This window comes from Anser cygnoides, chromosome 4 (assembly GCF_040182565.1).
Source record: "Anser cygnoides isolate HZ-2024a breed goose chromosome 4, Taihu_goose_T2T_genome, whole genome shotgun sequence".
Lineage (NCBI taxonomy): Eukaryota > Metazoa > Chordata > Aves > Anseriformes > Anatidae > Anser > Anser cygnoides.
In genome coordinates, this window is record NC_089876.1 from 71472645 (window position 1) to 71496002 (window position 23358).

Sequence of the window (23358 nt, forward strand, 5' to 3'; positions counted from 1 at the left end):
AATTAGTGTTTTATTTAATGCATGCTGCATATGTCACTTGTGCATATTTAATGGAAAGAAGGAGAATAGAGTACTCTATAGATAAGAACTGCAAGACACTGTCATTGTAGAATATTATCTACTTAACTTGAATTCAGGCCTGTCCTGAATGCTCACTTCTCAGCCTCTTCCCATTGTATGTCAGGTAATTTCCATTTTATACTTGCATTTTTTTTCCTAATAGCATAACTTGTCTAAACAGGTACATCATGACATTTATACTTTGTGGGCTCTTCTTCCATCTTTGAAAATGATGGAGCAATAGCTACAGCTGTAACTCTGCTTTTATGATGCTTTCTTTGAATGAACATGAGGAAGGAGCTCATGATTCTGTTTTAATCATTTATTATAGCTCAATAATAATGCTTCATGGCCCAAATTGTGGAGGTTTCAGATACCTTTTCAGTTTTAGGCATGCTTTGCATACAACTAAGTATGAATAGTAAAAAAAAATAAAAAAAAAAAAAATCTTTGGAATAATTGGACTCCACAGAGTATTTGAGAAAAATAAATGCTTTGTGTCATAGGTTTCCAAATTTTACCCACAGGCTAAGTCTTGTAGATATAATTATGGTTTAGGAGACATTTTAAGTGCTAGTTGAACCTTTAACCTGTGTTTCCTCTGGAATAATTACAGGATGTGAAAATGGCCAAATGAAATGTTTATTCATAGAGATTAATAGAATTAGTTAAGCTACTGTTACCTTATGCTTAATTTATATTGTATGTGTAGGTAGAAACAGAAATGGCATGTGCTTTTTTCCTGTCTTTTCATACTTGCTGAAGTTTTGTCGTATGTTTATTACTTGCTATGTTACGTGAACTGCTTACAAAGGCATTTTAGAGAGACGACTGGCAGGTAGTTGAATTTCAAAGGCTGGCTCTATTTAAAACAAAACACTGGGCTTTGAACTTTCTTCAGTTTTTCTGAAAATAACAGTAATAGAATTGATTCCATCACCTTCTAAGGAAACAAGTTGAAAAATACATCTCTGGATTAGTAGTTCAGACACCGAATATATTCTGCAGACATTTGAAATCAAGCTTGAGTCAGCTACAGTGGAGGTGGTGGAAACTAACCAAAATCACTGGTCTGTCTGGGTTGCCAAAAATTGATTGAAAAATTAAAAATAAAGCCTGTAAGTATGAGGAACAGTATAGCAACGTAGAGTATTTAACCTTATTTAAAGATCTAAGATTTGGTAATAATTGTATCTTTAAACAAAGCATTCAAGTGAGCTGCCTTTTAAAATTAGGTTTGATAAGGACCTGATTATCCTGGGGAGCCTCTGCGCCCGGTGAATGTGTCCCATGGGACCATGGGCATATGATGACTGCATCCTGGAGGAGCTGGAGTGAGCAGTACTGGAGCTGAGCAGTGCCACGTTCTGCAGCTCTTTGCTAGGCAGGGGTCTCTTAAGACACAGGGGATGTACAGACATGCCCACAGGCACGTTAAAAAAAAATAATGCTCCCATGCACATACCTTTGTTTTAGAAACCTTTAAAAATCCAATCAAGGATTATAATAAACCCTTTTTGTAGAAATTTCTTTATTCAGCAACTTGGTTTCAAATGAAAGAGAATTTAGGTAAACTTACTTTGCCACTTGTGTAAGGTACCTTTAGTGAACTCTTTCAGTACTTTAAGATCCTGTTTTAATTTGGTTTAGAGTTAATGTTTGTTTCAGTGGTTACAGCAGGCCGGTGAAAATGAGATTTTTTTTAAGGTCAATGAAGTATAAATGCAAAAGAGATTAAAAATCAATTATTAAATCAAGATTTCCTTTATTCTCATTTAATTCATGTTTACCTCTCTTTGACTTCCCCTTAAAGTACTATATTAATATAGGAAATTAAAGATTTTCCTTGTATACATTTCTGTATCATCTGAGTTACAGGCGTTCTCATCTTTTTCCTGATAAACATGCTCAATTAATGTCCACTTACCATTTGGAAGAGATATGTCTGTGTACAGAGAGGATACAACTTATTAAACTGTTATTAATTATGCTAAATTTATTTCAAGATAGAGGTCTGCCTTTTGGCCTTTGTGTAGAATGCAGATACAATGCAGGAATGACAATACTGTGTCATTTACATATGTACATCCTCCAGAGATCTAAGTAGAAATCCGGGAAAAGGATTACTGAACATGGAATATGAATGAAAAGGGTCTGTGATAAATGAGCAGTATTTTGCCAAAGGGGGTGTGCATGTATCATTCCAGTACTGCGATGGCATGAAGAGAGTTGATGGGCACAGCTGTGTGTGCTGAGGCGTGACAGTTCAGCTGGGAAAATCATATACTAAGCTATCTTTCCTTTTATCTTTGTGTTGTAATGTCTTTTGTTACTTAAGCAATTTTGAAAGAACTCTGAGAATCACAGAGACTAGTTGAAGGGAAATAAGCTTAGCAAATCATTAACATCAACAAAAGTAATAAAATGCTAAGAAAAAGGAGAGACTGTAGTGCTGGGATATTGAATGTTTTGTGTGTTAAAAGGCATTAGAATACCTTGTTTAAAATAGTTGACTAAAACTTCAAAAGTGTTGTATTAGCATAGGCTTTATTAAAATATGCTATTTGAATTGAAATGATGAGAGGGAATGGCCAAATCCTGTAACATACAGTTGTCAGATGCTGGGCAGAGAGCTTCCAGTATTTATGGGAACATCAGTGCCCTTTGAAAATGTGTTTAAACTTCTACCAGATTTTTTAAGATTACAGAATGACTAAGTATTAGCAAGTTGTTGCACTACTGGGAATCATGAATTTCTGGAAAATATCCCTCTGCTTTCTAAGAAATAAAGCCCTGTTCTGGGGAATTCATCTGGAAAGAACGTTTCTTTGGGGGCGATGGGGACCATCTGTGGAATTCCAACTACGCGGAAAACCTGGACCAGAGATGGGCAAAAAATACATCAGGAGGCAGGAGGTTTGGGGTAGGTCACTTTGGTAACCTTGCTTTGAGGAAAGGTCTACGTGTGAGTACTGACCTATTGACCCTTAATTATTCAAGGGTAATGTTATGCGCTCTTCGTGCCTATGTAGTATTTCCATGGTATAATGCTTCTAATCATTCCCAATCTTTATGCAGTTTATTCACACTATATATTTTGTGTGTGACAGGCAAAACCATACTTAGTATGCAACCAATATAGTTCAAAAACATCTGACTCTGATGTAAACACAGGTGAAAGAAAATGTCCTGAGAGTCAATTCACAAATTACTTTCTACTGCAGTGAATTAGTAACTATTTTTCTGCTGTGGTAAGGTGTATTTTTCCATTTGATTGACAAATTGCTCGGTACTCAAATGTTTTTTATCTTTCCCTTGTTATAGTCTGATTTCTTGGAGCAAGCACTATGCATGATGGAAAGTTATCCTTTTTCTCCTCTTCTTTTGAAGTAATGAAGCCTACTCATATATGATGGAGATGTCAGTCATTTTTCTTGTAGCTTAATTTGGCAACTTGGTAATGTCACTTAAGAGAGAAGTTCTGTGTCCCCTGCTTCCCCCCCTGGTTCAGCCCTCTTTATTTACACTATGTGGTGAATTTGGTTTTGTTTTTTAATACAAAGTGCAGAACGCTTTCCTGTATGGAGCCTGTAAACAGGAGAAAAAAAAAATCTTGTCCCTTTTTAAAAATGGTAATAGTATTTTACAACAAGGGAGGTTTTAAAAATTACTGATTTTTATAATGAATGCCTTAACTTCCTTGCTTTTCACTACATCAGCCTGAAAGGACTTGTAATTCCATCTTCTGTGGGTTTTTCTCTCTATCTACTTTAATTTTTAGCATTTATTAAAACAACAACCAAACAAAAATCTACACAAAACCAAACTAGAACAAAATTTGAATTCTTGTAACATTTTTGTTAGCTTTTGTCATTATAGCTATCTTTCGTGCTTGACCTATCATAGGCATGGGTAGATATATTAACATATTTCACTATTGACATAATCCTGTTATTTCAAAGGAAAAGGTTTGGAATTTACAGAAGCACACCCAGAAATGATTTTAGATGCTTTATTGGATAAATATTATGTTAGTGGGCATTCTATGGTTGTGGCCTACTGTGTCAACAAGATGTTACAGATTCAGCTGGGAAGGTAGGCCTTCCAGGAGAGCCTCTATGCCTTTCAGGATGATGTCAAGTTACAACGTAGAGCATGTGTTGGAAAGAGAAGGCTTATGGTTCCTTCTTGAATTGGTGTTCGTGGGGGTCCTGTTCCTAATCTGTGGGAGATGGGGAACCACGTGGCCCTGGGTATCTGGTGGAGCCAGGTGTGTGGCTTGAGAGATTGCAGTGGCTTTTAGGCCTCACATGAGTACCGCTGCAGAAAAGTGAAGCTGGCTGCTGGTTATGTGCTCTACTTGGAAAGTCCTTCATCACATCTGATCTCGTATACTTCCGTGCAACTTCACCTTTGTTAGTTCACTCTTGGGATGTTTTTCAGTTGACTGCAAATATATCGAATGCCCTTTTGTGCTTCAAATACACATACGTGCTTTAGTCATGTGGTTTCATGTTCTGTCTTCTGTAATGTGCCTCGGTGTTGGTATTGAAGTCATTTTCATGGAGCACACAGTACTCTCCTTTCCAGTCCATACCTAGTGCTCCTTCCAATTTCTGTAATAAAAGTTTGTGTAAATTTCATGTGGAAAATGTAGTTACACCGGCTCAGCATTTCTAGTAATAGTGCCAGCCAGTCTTTGTGTAGAGAACAAAATAGGTCTTTTGGACTCAGCTTGTGCCTGAGCCTGGAAATGAATTTCCAGTTGTTAAGTGTACTTGGATGCCACAGTTAAATTCTTAACCTTACTCCTCTGAAATGTATTTTCTCACTCTTCCCTTAAACATACCTGCCTCAAACATACCTTGGTAGTTGCTTTAAGAAGTATAAACAGATGACTCATAATGTCAACGCACATGATTTTTGTAGTACCTTTTCTCCTCTACTTCTGAGCAAAAAACAACACTAGAATGTCTCAAGTATTAATTTCACGACTGGCTGTAATATAGTATTCCAATATTGACAACGCTGATTAGTCAATAGAGCCATATAAACTTGGGGGCTGTTTGTACTGTCTCATTTTGTTTGTCCTTGAACTTGATAGAAAATATTTTCTAAGTTGACTCTCTTTTAAGCAGTAACATTTGTTTAGTTTCTTGGTTTCTTTTCTGTGAAATAAGTGGGAACAAGTACAGTGTTACTGCATTTTGGCTGATAGGCATTGAAATCCTTTCAAGTGGAGTGGATTATTAAGTATGTATTGAAGCTGTTTATCAGTCTTTCAGAAATCAAAGACTTAGGCAATTGAGAATTTATAGAATTTATAATTTGCTTTTAAGGCAAAGCAAAAATACTCCCTAAAATCTAAGAAAAATAAATTAATAAAATAATTACGGTGCCAAGCAACGGCAGCCTTTGTCTTTTCATTGGTTTACAGCTGTGTTGTATCCTGTTAATCCCGGGATAAATCTGACCTATTTGCTTGCATGATGAAGTAAACTTTACTCCTTGAGCTTCTTTGCTTTACAGACTTGACTGAAAGCCTGTGGGAGATGATGGATAAGTGAAAGCCACTGATCAAGAGCCTTTCCTGTTCTTACGCTGGTTGAGTATTGGATTCTCAAGCTGTCTGTGCAAACAAGTGGAACAGTGGTAGCTCCAATGTTGGGACCTTTCCTGGTAGAGAGGTGTCCCCAGGCATGGTGTGCAGTGTAGGAGGGTAGCTCCAGGATGAGTGACAGCTGGGCTGCAAAGGTTTGGCACTTCAGTCCTGCTGTTCGTCAGCTGCATTTGTTTGCTGGAGTGAATCTACAGGCTGCAGGGGAAGTACAGGAAGTCTTCCTGCGGTTTGCAGTACTTCTGCATGCTATGGGGACAGTTGCAGCAAATTCTGAAACCTAATTCCCCATGTTGTCTGTAATGCTGGGAATGTAATCCTGCTTTTCTTTTTTTTTTTTTTTTTTTCCTTTGGAGAGACTTTTGAGACTGGAAGGGCAGCGTTTAGTCTTCTTATACCAATAAAATATTTGAATATTAGTCCAAAAGACAGTCTGAATATATATATATATATATATTTTTGGACTTCAGTTGGAAACAGATGGCTCAGGTTTCACACTGACTGTTTAGATAAGTACTTTTCCTTCTAATAGTGAGTGGAGATGGCTCAGTGTGTGAATGCCTGAGTGGCATGGAGCTTGTGCATGAAAAGCATATCTGTGGGTGTGGGAAAGCACAAGTAAGTGTGGAGGGACAAACTGAAGCAGATGAGGACTTTGTTGCGTTGGAGTTCACTTGTGATTTTTAGTGCTTGCTGTCTGAGTCACTCAGACAGCACTAATTTGCTGCACTATAACCGAATAAGCAGAAAAACTGAATAAGGCTGAGTTACTGAAATGGATTGAAATAGATGAGCCTTCAGCGTATGGCAGAGCAGCAGTGGTTTTATTTCTGTAACAATATAAGAATGCTGTAAGACAGAGACTTGTGTTTTGCTGATAACAAACACTGTGAGCCTTAGGGAACCTAGGAAACTTATGCGGAAAACTTTAGGTGTATATGTGAATTGTGTAGGTTGGTGAATTGTCGTCATCCTACAGCCCGTGTGCTGTAGTTTCCACTTGTGTTTGATTGTGTGTGGGATAGAAGAGTTCATGGTTTATCAGTGATGGCCATTCTCTTGGTGAAATCACTTCTTTCTTTTTGCTTAGTTTCTCTTCAGCTGAAGGTTCACCTGTTTTGCTGAATCTTCTGGGTTTTTTTTTTGCTTTTTTTCTTTTTCCCCTCTTTTTAGAGCATTCTCCTTTTTTCACTGATATGCCACTTTAAAATTGTAAACTTAAAATGTCACATCTCTTAGCAGAACTGCTATTTTGTTGCGATTCTGCCTTATTTTCAGACCATTTAGTTCTTCACGTGAGTCTCATGGGAGGGGAGGGGGTTGAAACTGTTTCAGATGAGATCCTTTTGTCTTTGTAATTAGCATGATGTGCACACTCAGCTTCGTGTCTATATTGCAATTACTTTTCTTCCCTAATAAAATTTGCAGGTACAGATGATTGGAAATACATTAGATTGATTTTATTCCATCACAGTTCTGTGTAAATTAGAAAGTAAACCCACCAATGAAACCCAATGTCCAGTAGAATGATCTAGGCTTCTGCAGTCAAATTGCGCAGTTGTAGCATAGGTAAACACTGTATATAAACGAATTTCTCACTGGGTTTTTCATTGAGATCAGTCTTTTTGCATCACAGAGGATGCATCAAGTGAAATCCTGTAACTCCTCATGTTGTAGCACTTTTCTGTAATCTGTCTCCTTTAGAAACTTTTTGATGGCATCTATTCATTTTCTCAATAGATTTTAAATACTACTGATTTTGAGTAATTTGTTTAATTAGGCCCAAACTATCTGTGTAATTATTCCAATCTGTGCCTTTCTCAGCTTTTGCTTGTGAGTCTGATAAATGGCACGAGAGGGAAAAGGGCAGCTTCCCTGAATGAACACGAGAGACCTATGAAAATGTTTTTCACTTACATTTAAAAGGTGAAAAAAATATTAATTGTGGCAAAAAGCTTCCTTGTCTTATGAAACAGGACACTTTTATGATTACTGTAGTGTTTCCCAGCTTTTTGCTTCCATAGTATCAGCAGATTCATGAAATCCATGACTGTATAAGGCCCAATACTAAGTTTAAGTTTCTGTGCTTGCAGTTTAAGAGAAAAGCACACCTTTTTGAGCTGTAGCTTTGTATAAACACCAGACAAAGTGTTCAGACACTGAACTTAATGTTTTGGAAAGGGTATGACCTTAAGTACACAACTTGATATAAGTAAAAGGGTAGGATCTCCAGTATCCTGGCACTTTTGAAGTTGTTTAGCATTGAAAAAGGAAGTTTTCAGAATTCCTAATGATTCTAGGGAAAGAAGTCACTAAATCTTTCGATTTAGATTATAAGTTGAATTATATATTACTATTTATTATATATATTATTGAAATATATTAGATGTGGACCTGTTAGAGTGGGTCCAGAGGAGGGGCACAAAGATGATCAGAGGGCTGGAGCACCTCTCCTGTGAAGAAAGGAAGAGCTGGGGATGTTCAGCCTGAAAAAGAGAAGGCTCTGGGGAGATCTCATTGTGGCCTTCCAGTATTTAAAAGAGGACATATAGAAAAGATGGAGAATGACTTTTTACATGGACACATAGTGATAAGACAAGGGGAAATGTTTTTAAACTAGAAGAGGGACGATATAGATTGGGAAGGAAGTTCTTCACTCAGAGGGTGCTGAGGCACTGGCACAGGCTGCCCATAGAAGCTGTGGCTGCCCCATCCCTGGAGGTGTTCAAGGCCAGGCTGGACGGGGCTTTGGGCAACGTGGTCTGGTGGGAGGTGTCCCTGCCCATGGCGGGGGGGGGGGTTGGAACTGCATGGTCTTTAAGGTCCCTTCCAACCCAAACAGTTCTATGGTTACAGATGCACGAGGACTCATAAAATGCCAAGGTTACAAGTATTTGGGGGAAGACTTACTAACCATTAGCAGGTGGTCTGTGTCAATTGGAAGAGAAAACAAAGTATCACAACATATTGAAGCAGTTTATTTTGTATATATGAATGCTCATAGAACTACCATGAACAAAAGTTGTGGTGCTTTTCTTTTAAGTTATTCCAGAAAAAGGAGAAAAGTAACATACACTGTGAATTAACAACATCATTATAAGTTAGTTGCAGATTTAAAAAAAAAAAAAAAAAAAAAAAGATTGGTGGCAAAACACTGAGAAAATGCTACTTAGGTATTTTCCTTAATAACGAACAACATTCATTTTTCCTCTCAAACATCGGTTTATAACAACTGGAGGATAACAAATCTGCTATAGGAACAAGGACTGCTACTTGAATCAGACCATTATCAACAAATCAGTTCTGTTTATGGCCTTGCAAAATTTCTAGCTATTCCAGTATTGTGAAGGAAATGATAAATATTTGGCCACTGTTCGGGATAGGAATGAAATTGAGCCATTCTGCAACTCTTGAATTGGTGCTGATATGTGTAAAACTACTTTAGATAAGATAAGCAGTGACATTGTAAAGGTTTTATAGAAGCTGTCTAAATGAATAATTTCTGCTTTGCATTCTAGTGTGATAATGGAGTGGTTAATTAAAGAGGTTTGTAGAAGAAGCAAAAGCTCTTGTCCTCCTGTTTCTCCTCGCCTCTGTGCTCTTGTGCCTTTGTTCAGTCCGTGAAATTGTTTTCCCTTACAGTACAAGAATGAGGTGTATACTTACCACCTTCAGCATCCTTTTGTAGCTGCTGCTCCATTTCTTTATTTTCTTTTGCTTCTAACAAAATAGTTTTCACTGTTAAGCTCACATTAAATTATGTAACATCTGTTGACATCCATGTTCTAGCCTACTCCCATTGAAGTGTTTGGGTTTGTATATGTATTACAACAGACAGGAGGGATGGTCCTTAGTGTATCAAGGATGTGAATTATTAGGGCATCTAGTATTTTTAATAATGTGTATCACATTTCCTTCTTCCATGGCCTCTGTTAAGATGCGATGGAAACCTGTGTGGTCAAAGATTGCATGGGGGTTGCAGTGGTGCCAGTTTATTTTGGAAGCTGATATAATTCATAAAAGTATAGTTTTCCTCATGAAATAGTGTTGCTGAATATTTCATTACCAGTGCACTGCTGTTCATAGGAGCATTTACCATGTAACTTGTTGAAATCGTGTAGTAAATACAAAATTATATGCCGTCATTGGTCTTTTTTCCAGGTACAATATTTTTACCTGAATTTCATGACAGAATTGGAAGGTCTATATTGTTTTGTAATGAATTAAACTTTCTTTCAGAATATTGCTAATCATTTAAAAAATGTTCTTTGCCCACAGGGTGGAGTTGATTTCTTTTGTTCTTGGAAACTGAATAGGAGAAAGGGACATTTCAGCTTTTCTTGATAAGGGTAAGACAGCATCTGTTGATAAAGATAAGACACTGTTCATTATTATGAGCTCATAGAAAGTTTGTCAATGGAGGGTTTGTTTATTCTGTGTTTTTTTTTCAAGTTCTGAGCTTTGTAGTAAGTTCAGTATGTGATAACATAACCTGTATTGGGAATGGAATGTGTAATTCTAGCACAGGTATCAGTAAAAGCTCTGAAGATAAGCAAGTACATGTAGATCAACATGACAAAGTGGACAGCAATTTGTTCTACTGTTGGAACTTGTGACATTTTCCATATGCCATTGAAATGGCCTGCCCAAGTGCTCTCCATCATACTTACACATTCAGTAAGAGGTCTTTTTTCAAAAAAAAAAAAAAAAAAGTTCTGCCCATGCTGTTACTTCAGAAAAATGTACAGACTTGCCTGGTGCTGTATTTACGGCTCTGTATTGCTGTATGAGAGCACAGAGCTTTGATTGCACATGAGAGCACATGATTTGCTAAGGATCTTAAGACCTATTTTAATTGAAATATGCCTTCAAAAGTAAGCAGCAAATGCCTATCCCACTTCTACTTACCATAAATAGGAGACAGAAGGGGATACAAATCTGAAAGTCTTCTCTGAGATGTTTTCCCCAATGGCCCTTGCTTCCTGTTGTGCTAAAATGTCTGACTTGTTATAACTATTTACATACAGAATGTGAGTTAAATTAAAACCTGTAAAATATTTGAAAGTGTAGTGTGAAAATTAGTATTGACTTCTTAACTGCAAATTTTGAAATTAGCATGAAACTATTGGCTTTCCTTATCTCCTTTTGGCAAATTTTGAAAGTATCTGTAGGTAGGTTTCATTGTGACAACTGCAAAGACTTGGTTTGGTTTGGTTTAACAATGACCATATGTGCGGCAGATCAGCCATCTGTGTGTCCTTCATGCAGTGCGATGTGGGTAGGTTGAACAAGTCTGATACAATGTCTATTCGTGTACCATTTTTTATCTGACAGAGGCTGCAAACTCTAATTGCAAGCAGTAATGCGTTTTGATGAGGTCAGACTTTTGGTTTTGTGCCTATGTAGCTTTAAATTTGGAGATACTCTTAAGAGAGTGTTATACCATTTTTAGCAGTAAAGCAGCATAATCATGTCACTATGTATGAATGCAGTTCTATCAGTTTACAGATGCTTACTGTACTATAGCCTGCAACTTCAGGGTATAAGAGAGCTGTAATCATATTTGTACCCTTAAGGTCATATAGGTGGGTAGACATTAAGAGTTGCGTTGGCTTCTGGCTTAGCAAAATATACAATGAATTTATTGTTGGCATAAAAATGTTCTTTCGAGTTCTTTGACTAGCTTCTGAGCCTGGGCTTTAGCTTTGATCACTTATTCCGTCCTAAATGCAAAAAAATAAAATTAAAAAAAAAAATCCCTTAAGTTCAGTAAAATCCTCCTAATGTACCTTGGTGCAAGTGTCCTTCTAGTCCCTTGCAGCTTGTGAAGCTGTTGCCCCTCATTTTGAATGCTCACATTTTGTCTCGTCTTTTTGTTTACTCAGCGTGTATAATCTCAAAGGCTAAATTGCTGTTGGGTGAATTCTGAATCAATCATGAAAGGAGAGAGAAATACTCCTGTTGAAATGGTACATCTGTTGGGAGGACTCATGGGCTCTCAGTAAAGGAATCTGTTCCAGTGTTAGATCGCTAAAGATGCAGGGGGAAAAATTGCCATGCTAACATACATGAAAATGTATTAATAATAATTTACAGATAAATTAATATGCCCTGAGCTTAATCTCATTCTGGCAAAGCCATGTTGAAGGAAATGAGGATTTACTGGGTTAGGATGTAATTGAGTCTGCTTTTTTTTCTTCCTCCCCACACTGGAGAACTCATTTAAATCGATACCTTTAAATATTTAGTGGTACTTTATCTAACGTGTTCATTTGTTAGTCAAGTACCTTTCTTTTCATTGTAAGGCTTTTGCTGTGTAAAGCCCAAACCTGTAGTGAAACAGCATGCTCTTGCAGTTTTTGAGCACTGAACCAAAGTTATTCCTCCTCAGAGATTACTCCATGCTTCTTGAGCATCCATTAAACATTGCCCAGTGATATATGTAATAGGCAAGATCCAACTCACTGCACTTCTTTCTCTGTTTGGAAAAATTAAGTATGTCTAAAGTCTTTGCGATGCGTGGTTCCCAGTGGGTACACAGAGCAGCCTGTGCAAGAGATCAGCAGCACTTTGCTTGGGCTTGGTTACTCCGTGGGAGTGGAGGAGCTGGGAGTTCATGCTCGGAGTTTATCAGTACACAGTAGGGCTTAAAAATTATACTTAATGACAGAAATTCCCAAATGTAATCAGTGACAGATTTGGTTCCTGTCTGTGATGAATCAGTGGTTGTGTAGAGCTGTGGGAGGAACTTAAGCTATGCAGGGTAGAATCACTTAATGCTGTCGCTGGGGAAAAAAAAAAAAAAAAAAAAAGCACATTGTAGTTTGAGCTCTCTCACTTCCCCACACTGTAACTACTCTGTCAGGATAAATACTCACACAATGGCTGCAGGCTTCATGAAGAAAAATACATTAACTGTCCCCTACCTTCCATCCTAGTCTGCTACAAAAAGACTGCCCTTAAGTGTTGTCTTAATTTAGCTTTATTTTCAGCATTATATACTTCTACATTATACACTGAAAGTTTTTAACTCTCATTTGTATGAGTACAGGACACGTGCTTTGAAAACTGGAGATGTAAGCAGGCTGCAAATGAGATTGTGCTTTCTTCTGTGAGTAGTCCACATCAATGTCATAGACTGGCACGGTATCTTGGGTCCCTTCATCTTCTGTCTTTCCCTACCCCAACATATGACAGTGTTTTTTTCCATTGTAACATATTTTAAGTCCAAACCCGGCAATCCTTCCATGTGTGTTTTAATTCTTTCTTCCCTGACCCCCTTCTGAAATCAAGAACTCCTTGGGGCAGCAACAATCTTCAGACTGGTCTGTTTTACAGCAGAGCACATGCTTGTTCTGCTTATTCTTCCCACTGAATGGGACTGTGTCAGAAAGCAAAGGCTATCCCCAATAATAATATTTGCCTCAAAGGAGCTTGACCTTCTTTGTGATGTTTTTGGAAACAAAATGCAGGAATAAGCATTATGTCACAAATGAAGCAAGGAAAATAGGGTGGTTGTTTTCCTTAAACATGAACAGATCTTTGACACTGCTCAAATGTTTGTTTTACTGGGGGAGCCTGACTTTCCAGGAAGTTAGACATTTTCTTGACTTGTTTATTTTGGATTTTTCCATTTATTGATTGTAATCTAACTATCAAAATATAAAGCCAGACCTCTGAAATGGACAGTACCTGCTGTTCGAAAGATTTACAGCAACTCTTCCATTTAAGGTGAACTGAAACGTAAGAAGTGCCATTTCTGTTTCTAGTACTGTATATAGATGGCAGTGGAGTTGCTGAATTGGTGAAGCATGCAGCATCCTGTGGCTAGGGACCATACTTCAGTAGCTGTTCTCATAACTTTCAGTTTATTAATGTATGACTTAGCTGCATGTTGTAACGTAGGGCAAATATCAATGGAGCAAGGCTGATTTGTGTGGAAAATTATGCAAGAGAACACCCTGTTACTTTCCTGTTCCATATCGTAAGTAGTTCACTGCTAAGCCACTTTCAGCTTGGAAATGTGAATAATATAAAATATGTGCTGAGGAATATATTTGGTTAAAATACACCTTTCTCACATTGTAGCTGATTCTTTTGTGTCTGAAAGTCAATTAGCACAGGAGAAGAGGATGGGGAAGGAGTGCAGATTAATGAATGGAGTGGAACAGGTTACTTATTCTCTATAATACCCACAAGGTAAACTCAAGTGCACTTGAAAAATTGTGCTGGTGAAGTACGCCATGTGTAGTTCAGACTGTCAAATACCATGTTTTCTGTTGTCTTTTATATTGAGCTAGAGAATGAATTAAGTCCCAAGAATGCACTGGAAAAAATACGCTATGAAGGAGGTAAAAAGTGCCAGTAAAGGCTGGGGTGCTTTGTACTCTGCACAGTCATTTAAATGCAAGGGTGTGTGTTCATGTTCTACTACATATACATGTGTGTGCCTATGTCTATATGTGTGTGCATATATATATGAATATCTACATGTGTCCACCTCTATGTGCATATATACACACATACCTTGGTATGTGTGTATGTATGTGTGTACATAACAACGACTAGTACAGACATTTTAAAATGGTAGGTGCAGGAGGTACCCTGGAGGGCAGGAGATGCCCTGGGAAGACTTGAATCTGGAGTTTTCCCTTCTTACCCATGCACAAACTTTCTCTCATCCTCTTCTCTTGTATGAAGAGAGGAATGTTTAATTTGAGCTAGTGAGGAAGGGGGGCGGGACAGGAGTCAGTGAAGGGAGTGCAAGAAAGAAGCTTGTAGGTGACAGGGTGGTATTCACCACTGACAGGTGAGGTGCAGGGTTTGGGAAGGACCACCCTAACTCCAGGAGAATGTGGGACTCAGGATGTTTTTTTTTTTTTTGGTTTTTTTTTTTGTTTTTTAAGCAACGGAAGGAAAGAGGAAGATGGAGGGGGTTGTTGGTAGAACTTATTACTAGACCTGGAAGAACTAAAGCTTGGGGCAGGTTGGGAATGAGAGTCTCTGGAGGTATATTGCAGGGAACCCACACTATACATGGAAAAGTTGCTGTCCAAAGCATTAGCTTCCATGTGATCTAAAACAAAAAGCTTGTTCAGGTATTTCATGAGAAGATAAATTTGGAAATAAGGTTAAAAAAAAAAAATTGTGGTGGCAAGGGCAGGATAACTTAACCTTTGCAACCTTGAGGGATCAAAAGCAGGATGTAAACACAGGATCTAAAACCACCTTATCTTGGTACAGAAAGTATGGTTTGTCTTCCTGGCCTTGGATAAAAAAGGCAAACTGTAGGAGGCCTGACAAGTTGTTCTTGCCACTGGGAATGGAAACAAGCCTGTGATGTCCTTTGGAACAACGAGCACTTTTCATTACGGATGCATGTCATGTGGGTCCATGCAGTTGCAAGTACATTGCTGAAAAGGTGATGAGTGGCAAGATGAAGGCAAAAGAGGAGGAAGCTCAGTAAGACTTTGATCTGTCTAACCTGATTATTGTTGACTAAGCCTGTTTTAGCTGAATCCTGGAATATCAGTATTAAAATACTGACCGTGTCAACTGCTGTTGTCTACTAGAATAGCAAAAAGCATTTGGAAATAAGCTGATCACCACAGTTCCCTGGAAATTATCTCTAGCAACAACTACCTAATGCACAAAAATTTAACGTCCTGTGCCAAGATAGTACAGTAGAAGCATTGTGATAATGTGCTGATTTCTCTTCCTGGAAAATGTAGCTTAGATCATTGAAATCAGTGGGACTGAAGGACACAGTTAAAAATAAATCACATGTTGCTGTCCTGAGTAGTGCTAGCTAGTCTTCAAATACATTGTTAGGGAATGTATTTGGAACTGTAGCACATCCTTCCATCGTGTGTTTGGCACACTGAGGTATTCAGCAGCCAAAATTCTGATGTGTTATGGCTGAGCAGCATACTGTCAGCTATTGAAACTCAGCTTGAAGATACCACATGTTGATAATCACTGCTGTATGTCTGCAGTTCTATTATTTGCATAATGTATTGCACAACCTATTGGCACGTTGAATGAACACAAGTGTCTGTAGAGACCAACAAATGGGAATACTTATTTGCTGAATTATGCCCCCCCCCCCCAAAAAAAAAAATAATAAAAAAAAGGATTAAGCCTTCTGTAGAGATCAGACTACACTGAGAAAATCAAAGTCCACGTACATGATCTAAACCATGTTTGACATGTCAGACTTTGGTTTCACCAGGAGACTTGCTATGGTATGTTTTTAAAACCCACAAGTGTAAATTAGAACAAGCTAATTTTATAATTATTCCCAACAGACACACAAGTAATTTAGTCTCAAACATGTTTATTTTATAAAGACACAATCATTCAAAAAAGAAGTACTGAGAAACCACAAGTGGTTTGAGCAATAGAGGCTTAGAGCTTTTGCAAACATGCACGTGTTTAAAATGTGGTAGTATTTGTTTAAAAGCCATGGAGTGCTCTGTCTGTCTTTTGTGGCTTTCTGACTGTCCTTAAGAGAGACTAAGGAACCGGGGGCTGAAGGGGTTGTTTTGGTGGTGGTATTAGTCATTAATATAGCTTAATTTCCAGAAGAAAAAAAAACAAAAACAAAAAACAAAACTCAGTTGTTCAGACTTAAGGAATTCAGAACAAAATCATATTTGATTAAGATGCTGCTGGAGGATAGACTGCTCCTGAGAAAGGGATTTCTTGTTTTAATGCTGATGGATTGCTTGTTCTGAAGGGACAGGAATACCACTTGAACATTTTTTTTTCCCTTTTTCTCTCCAGTTTCAATGGCTTGAGCAAGTGACTGCTGTCAGAATGCAGAAAGGGCACCATGTACAAATAAGTCAAAATGAAGTTCGTAATATTAGCCTGTATGTAAATCTGTAAAGATGTTTAGAAATTATACAGAAAGTTTGTTTTTAATGACCAGATTCACACGTTTGGTGACTCACACCAGTTCTTTGACAGGTATTTTGGCATGGCTTGAGAGGAAACAAATATTTGACAATGACAATGCCCTGCAGCCCTTGGGTGTTTCTTATACAAGGTATAATATGGTGTTGCCTTTTTAAAATAGTACTAGCAATATCAATACAACTTACAGATAGCAAACATATCCCAAAAGCATTGGCGGAGAACAGTAAGCTTTTATTGGCTAATTAGTATTTACTTCTTTAACTAGCAAAAATTAAACAAATAGTATGAGTGTTTGGCTGTAATGAGTCCTGAATGGTGAACTTCAGCCTGCTTCAATTCTTTAAGGTACTTGTTAAATAAATCTGTGTTCATCTTTTTGTATTACTCTGTTTCCTGGTTTTGAGACAAGTATCAACTTTGGGGAGGAAAAAGCTGATTTTGGTGTGGTTATTCTCTAGCTTGCAGCTAATTTCTGTAGTGCAGATACAAAACCTTTCCTAAATGCTTTGTGAGATGTTTAAGTACAGCTAGGAAACAACCAGACTTTTTGCATTCCCTGGGTTGATTTTTTTAGGATCAAATAACTAATCCTTCATCAGGCAGTGCATCATGTTTTAGATTCAAGTGCCTTACTTTGTACAATTCTGGAATAAGTTATTCAGCCATATTTGAAATCTAATGCATCTGGTGTAAATACTTAAATCTTTATTTCTAGATGTTTTTCAAAAGGTCTTGTAGAATTAAACACTAATTTTTCAATAGAGGTAGTGGGATTTAGGACTATAACTGCATATGAACTTTTAAAATTTCAATTCCTGCTCAAAACAGGATATTATAGTTGGGAAGCCAAGGTAACTTAAATTACAAAGCAAAAACAAACAAAAACCCAAACTGTATTAAGTGCTGTGTGTGCTTTTTTTAAGATACCAGACCTTATGGCAATTTCCTTAATTTCTGGTATAAAGTGATCACGAATCTTTTGGGAATGAATGAGTTTCTTAAGTTCACATTTATATTCTAGTCTTTCAGTCTGGAGAACTCACACTGACTTACAGTATTTTTAGGCTTTGTAGACTATTGTAAAATGCAGTTAGATTTTTTCACTGAGTTCTAGATAACTTTCTTAACATTATCATCACTTTTTTTTTTTTTTTGGTAAAAATAAATAAATAAGTAAAATACCGGATTTATAGCTTCAGTGAAAAATTTTAACTTTTTGATTTTTGATTTTTAACTTTCTTATTGAGTGAAGAAATATTTCCCCAATGGGAATAATGTAGTGGGTTAAGAAGAGAAATTATTTTAAGTATTCAAGTCAGGCTTCTGCATGGAGTTATTTTGTACTGATCTACAACATTCACATTTTAATACTGGCAGTCGAGTTTCCAGCATAGTCTAAAATGTGATTCCAAACCTTAGTCTTTAGACAGAAGTACGAGTCATCGCTCTTACTGTTCTCTGCTCTAATAGGTATGCCTTCGTATTTACATTTCCCATCAGCAAATGTGTGTTTTAAATTGTGGAGTGCAGGTTTCGAGTTTGCCTCTTAAGTTTGAGAACTGCCTGCAGCAGGGGCTTACACGTGCCACATCCTCACCAAGGTCAGCAGAAAGACACCCTCTGATGGCAGTGGGTGGGTGAGCACCATTGCTGGAATTCTCCTTTATTGTGTTATTTTTCTGTTAGTTTAGATGGTTACATGCTATGAGCATAACGTTGCAGTTTCAGTTCCTAAAGGTCTGCCTTTCAGCCTTTGCAACAAGATGTATGAGGTGTAGTTTCAGTGAAGTTTTAGAAAGTAAATGCAGTTTCACCACTTTTCTCTGAAAAAGAATGTTATTGATAACTGGACATCAAAATCCTCAATTGCCTTCATCTTCAAATTGGTATTTTGCTTTAAATAGTTATCCAAGTATTTGTACATGCTTTCTGTAATTTTAATGCTAAAATATTTATGCATGTAATGTTCTGTATGTTACCTGCAGAGTGTGCCTTCCTATTTTATTTGGATTTCATTTTTTTATGCCTCTAAGCTGCCTAGGAGTTTTTGTGTTTAGGTGTTGAGCTTACATTTTTTGAATATTGACTTTGATAAATGGGAATTAATGTTCCGTATAGTCTTTATAGCCCTTATTATATCTGCCTTCCTTAACAAGTAATTCCTACTTTTTTGACTTGAATGGTTTTTTGGCTGCATTTAGCCACTTATGTTTATTATAAATGTCATCATTTGCAATAAAAATTTTAATATGATGATTATTGCAAGGGCACAACAACAGAGTGTCATCTGTTTTGTCAATGGTGAAAGAAACTGCTTGTAGTCTCAAGGCAGCAGCAGTGATGCAAATCTCAAAACAAAGCCTTACATTTTTAAAACAGCAGCAAACAAACAAAGCCTATGGATACAGTTATTCAGCGTGTATTTCTAGTGTTCATAGGCATATGAAGAATTACACTAAATGCTACTGCTACAAAGGAAAAGAAGGAAGGACCTTAACAAACATGATACCATGCGGAGAGAGCCTCAGGGCCATTTCTCACTTCCTTTTAGTTTCATACAGCTGCTAAGTGTGGGAATTCTGGTTCCCTTTTTGCATGACCATCGTTTGGTGCTTTTAAAATGTTTTCACAAATGTAAATACTGTCAGTAAGACTTTGTGTATAAAGACCACCTAGAGAACATCTTTTATGAGGGTCATAACGTTGGCTGTCAGAGAATAAATTTGTTGATGGCTGAAAGGAGAGGAAAAAAATCAAACCACCAGCCATTTCTATGACAATTTCTAGCTCTGATAATAAAAAGATACACAAAAAAATGCACTCTCTGGATCTTAGGACAAAATAAAAAAAACATTAGGCAATTGGAGGTGGCAGAAACAGAGACCTAGGAAGCTGTTTCCATACTGCTATGAATTATGAAATTATATGTGGATTTTAAACGCTTATAAAGCTGCAAATAAATTTTCAAAAAACTCTGAAATCCATTAAGTTTATTTTTAAAGGTTTTTCTTCCAGTTGCATTTAACCATATTTGTAGATGTCACATTCGTATAAAGTTCAGTAGTGCAAAGGTAATTCTCAGTAAAGACACCATCTGAATGTATACTCAAAGAACTTCCTATTCAATTTTCTTCCATTAGTCTATAGTCTATGTGCAGTTAAAAGCTACAATTAAAATGTCATCTGAGATAGGTGAGCATTGAGCTTGTTCGAGGCTTTGAGATTTGTGACCAACAGATTTAAAAAAAAAAAAAGAAAAAAAGAAAAAAGAGAGAGGGAGAGAAAAGGATTATACAGTACTTCAAACATGATGCATGCTCCTATTTGGCTGCCAAAATTACCCTTGAAATCCTTATTTAAAATGATAGAGATTTACGGCACTTGTGTGTGCAGTGGACGAAGGGAAATGAAATTGTAATTGCAAACACTCATCAAAAGCTCCAGCTTTCAGTTAGCTTCAGTTAAAGCACGGTTTATTATGAAGTGACACAGTGAAGTTGGCAGGATTTTGTCAAGTCTAAGCTGGAGCTGAATGAGCTACAGGTAGGAGGTTAAAAGCCCAATCCACACACCACTGAAGTCAATTGGAAATTTCCCATTGGCTCAAAGACTTTAACGCTAGCCAAAAGATGTTAATCGTGTAATGTCAAAATGTTTTTAAATTTTCAGTTATTATTATCCAGGACTGAAAAGAGCCTGGCTCCGTCTTGAAAACTGGAACACAAGAACCTCCCCCTGAACACCAGGCAGTACTTCTGTGCCGTGCGGGTGACGGAGCACTGGCAAGGGTTGCCCCAAGAGCTTTTGGTGTCTCCCTCCTTGGAGGTCTTAAAAAGCCTCCTGGATGTGGTCCTGGGCAGCCTGCTCTGGGTGGCTCTACTTAAGCAGGGGGTTTGGACCAGAGGGCAACCTTAACCATTCTGTGAATATTATAGCTGAAAATCCCACTTTCACACATGGAATTGATTGTGTTGATCCCAGGTATTGGTAACTGAACATTTGGTGGTAAAAAGAGTTGAGCAGCATCTGTACACTTAGTCTATGTCATCAGTATTTGTCAATACATCTGTGCCCAGCCACATGGCCACAAGCAACATGAATTTGAACCAGGGCAGATATAAGAATTGATTCACATTTTTGTCGGCTTTTCCAGATCACACAATGAGGTATTTATAGCAGCCTTGTACCAGCTGCAGGAAGAAGGATGATACCTGATCTGGCATAAACTCTACCAAGATAAAATTACTTTTTCAAAATTTTTAAAATGTGTTTGTAGCATCCGAATGACTTTGCACCAGTTCTGCTTTCCTGTATTATGAGGCTTCCCTACCATTGTAGGGTACTGGGCAACAGGAAACTGCAATTAGCATTTCAGTGAACCACAGCTTATGATTATTATTATTACAGACTAAATATTAATTTGATAAATATTAAATATTTGAACAGTATTGAAGTAAATCAGACTTATCTGACAGCTAGTAGTTGTCGGAGTACAGTTTTGAATATTTTCCTCTTGTTGCAGGAAGGATTGTTATGCTCACTTCTTAATGACGGGCAGTTTTCTTTTCTCCCTTCTCACAACCTCTCCTACAACACCAAACTTGTCCTCTTACTTGTCATGTCTATTTGTGATTTAATCATTTCTCATAGACAGAAGTTACAGTATAAGCTAAAATGACACTGTATTTAAATGGGAATTTATCAGCATTCTGTGGCATGATCTGTTATTTTTATATATATTTTATATATTTATTTTATATATTTATTAATATAATTGGTGTCATGGTATAATGCAACTCAGACTCTGGAACTTGTAGCTGAGCACAGTGAAAGACAAATGTCTTAGTGTATAATTGGACAGGGAGTACTGGACTTAATGAAGTACATGTTTGTGGAATTGCGTCCTCAAAACAGATGTTGATGCAGTAATATTGCACATTAGGAAATGCAATTAACAAAGGGTTAAAAGTTTTCTCTTTGCTTTCATTTCATATTTTAATATTAGTGTTTTCAAATTTCAGTAAGTTTGTGGGCTGCTTATAGTAGAAGTGGGATTGGTGAAGTTTGTTGAAGTGGAATGCAGAATGATTAAAACAGTTCAGCTCTAAGAAAAAAGGTGATCACCTGAGAAATATGTTGGAATTAGTAATTTGGGGAGAAAGAGGAAAATTGAGAGGAGAAAATAATTGTCGTGTTTCAATCACGTGCATATGTACACACATTTCTTCCATGTATAATCACATTACAGTCCAGGGTACAGTGAACAGAGAAAAGCCTAAGCAGATTTTAGTAAGTGATCCCTTCGACGTGAGATGTGGGAAGTGGAAAGCTCTGGTGAAATGCCAGTCTGTTTTATTTGCCCTAGAGATAAAACAGCGCTTTCACATCCCAGTTTTATAACATGCTATCAATAAATACATGGGAAGCAAGCTCTCCATACAGGCTGCAGCAGTGTCAAGAATTTCAGAGTGTAGTCTTGGTTTGACTCTGAACTTGAAGCCCTTGATCAGATAACAGTCTGATAACAGCCATCATTTATATTTACAAATTTGGCAACACCAAATAATCACCAGTGACAATTTTCATCAAAGAAATACAGGCCAAGCATGTAGATTTAAAACATGCATGTAGAGCATATTTGTCTACTTGGGACCCTTTTATTCATGCAGTAACTACTCATGAAGTGTTTTGCATAACTGTTTTTTACAGCTTTACTGACTGTTGTCCATAAACAGGAGTCAGATTATAGGAGAGGATTTTGCAGGCTCTATTGACAGTATGACCACAAGTAGGCAACATCAGTGTTCGAGCAGGGGAATTTGATGGATAAGATAAACCCTGTATAAACTAACAAGCATATCCCTTGGCTGAATGGAAGAAGAGGACGGCTGTAAGGTCACGTTAAAGTTCTGAATTGTTTAGGAAATCTTATGTCTTCCAGCTGGGAAACATCACACAGACAGTTCAGAATATACCAAAGTTTGTGTTTAACAGAAACACAGAGAGTCAACCTAGGTAATTTTATCTGCCGTGTTCCCTTGAGCCAGTTCTTTGGAAAGGAGAGTAAGATCTCTCATTAGTCATTGTTGCCTCTTGTGAGCTATTAATTTATTATGCTCTTTTATGTCTGTATGTATTTTTGTAAATAGTGCTTAGATTAAAGTTAAGTGTATGTATTTGTAAAACCAGATGGATTGGACTTTCAGGGAAAGTCGAGCTTTCTGCCTCTTCGTAAGGCTGGTACCATTCATACTTGTGTAAAACATCTCCCCTTCCCTGCCGTCTGTGACAGTTTGGTAGACTTAGAAACAAGACTAATAGCTGATGATAAGAGCAAGCTGCAGAAACTCGGATTCCATTTTTTCTCATTTTTATTAACAAAGCAACAGCCCGTGTCTGCTGGATACCTTCAGTAGCTTGGTAGAACTTCATATACCTCCCTCTGTACTTGCCAAGGGCTTTTGAGGGCGCTGACGTGGTGTTGTGTCCTGGAGCTGTGTGTACACGGCCATGGAGTGGTCAGGGAGAGGTGTGTGAGAACTCCTGGCAGACCTTTCAAGGTAACGTGTACATTTAGCATTGTTGCCTTATTAAATGAGCTTCCAGCTTTTGATCCCAACAGAGAGGGTCTTTGTGTTGATGTGGACAGGAACCTGGGAAACAGGTAATCAGGTTCTCAGACTGGTGGAGTCGTGTCCTCATTTTAGCGAGCTGAGCTGGGGTGCAGGAGCAGGCACTGCCCGAGCAGTAGGGGCACTCAG

At 37.6% G+C, this 23358-nt stretch overlaps 1 protein-coding gene across 14 annotated transcripts in view; it reads left to right on the plus strand.

Moving 5' to 3' along the window:
* The window catches only part of BMPR1B (bone morphogenetic protein receptor type 1B), a 254525-nt gene that overhangs the window by 40486 nt on the left and 190681 nt on the right, over positions 1-23358 (plus strand). For 6 of the 14 annotated variants that reach the window (XM_048049465.2, XM_048049457.2, XM_066996386.1 and 3 more), the window contains exon 2: positions 9956-10026. The exons of the other annotated variants lie outside the window; for them this stretch is intronic. The gene's annotated coding sequence lies outside the window, so the exon portion shown is untranslated. The remainder of the gene's footprint in view (positions 1-9955; positions 10027-23358) is intronic. 14 annotated transcript variants of the gene reach the window in all.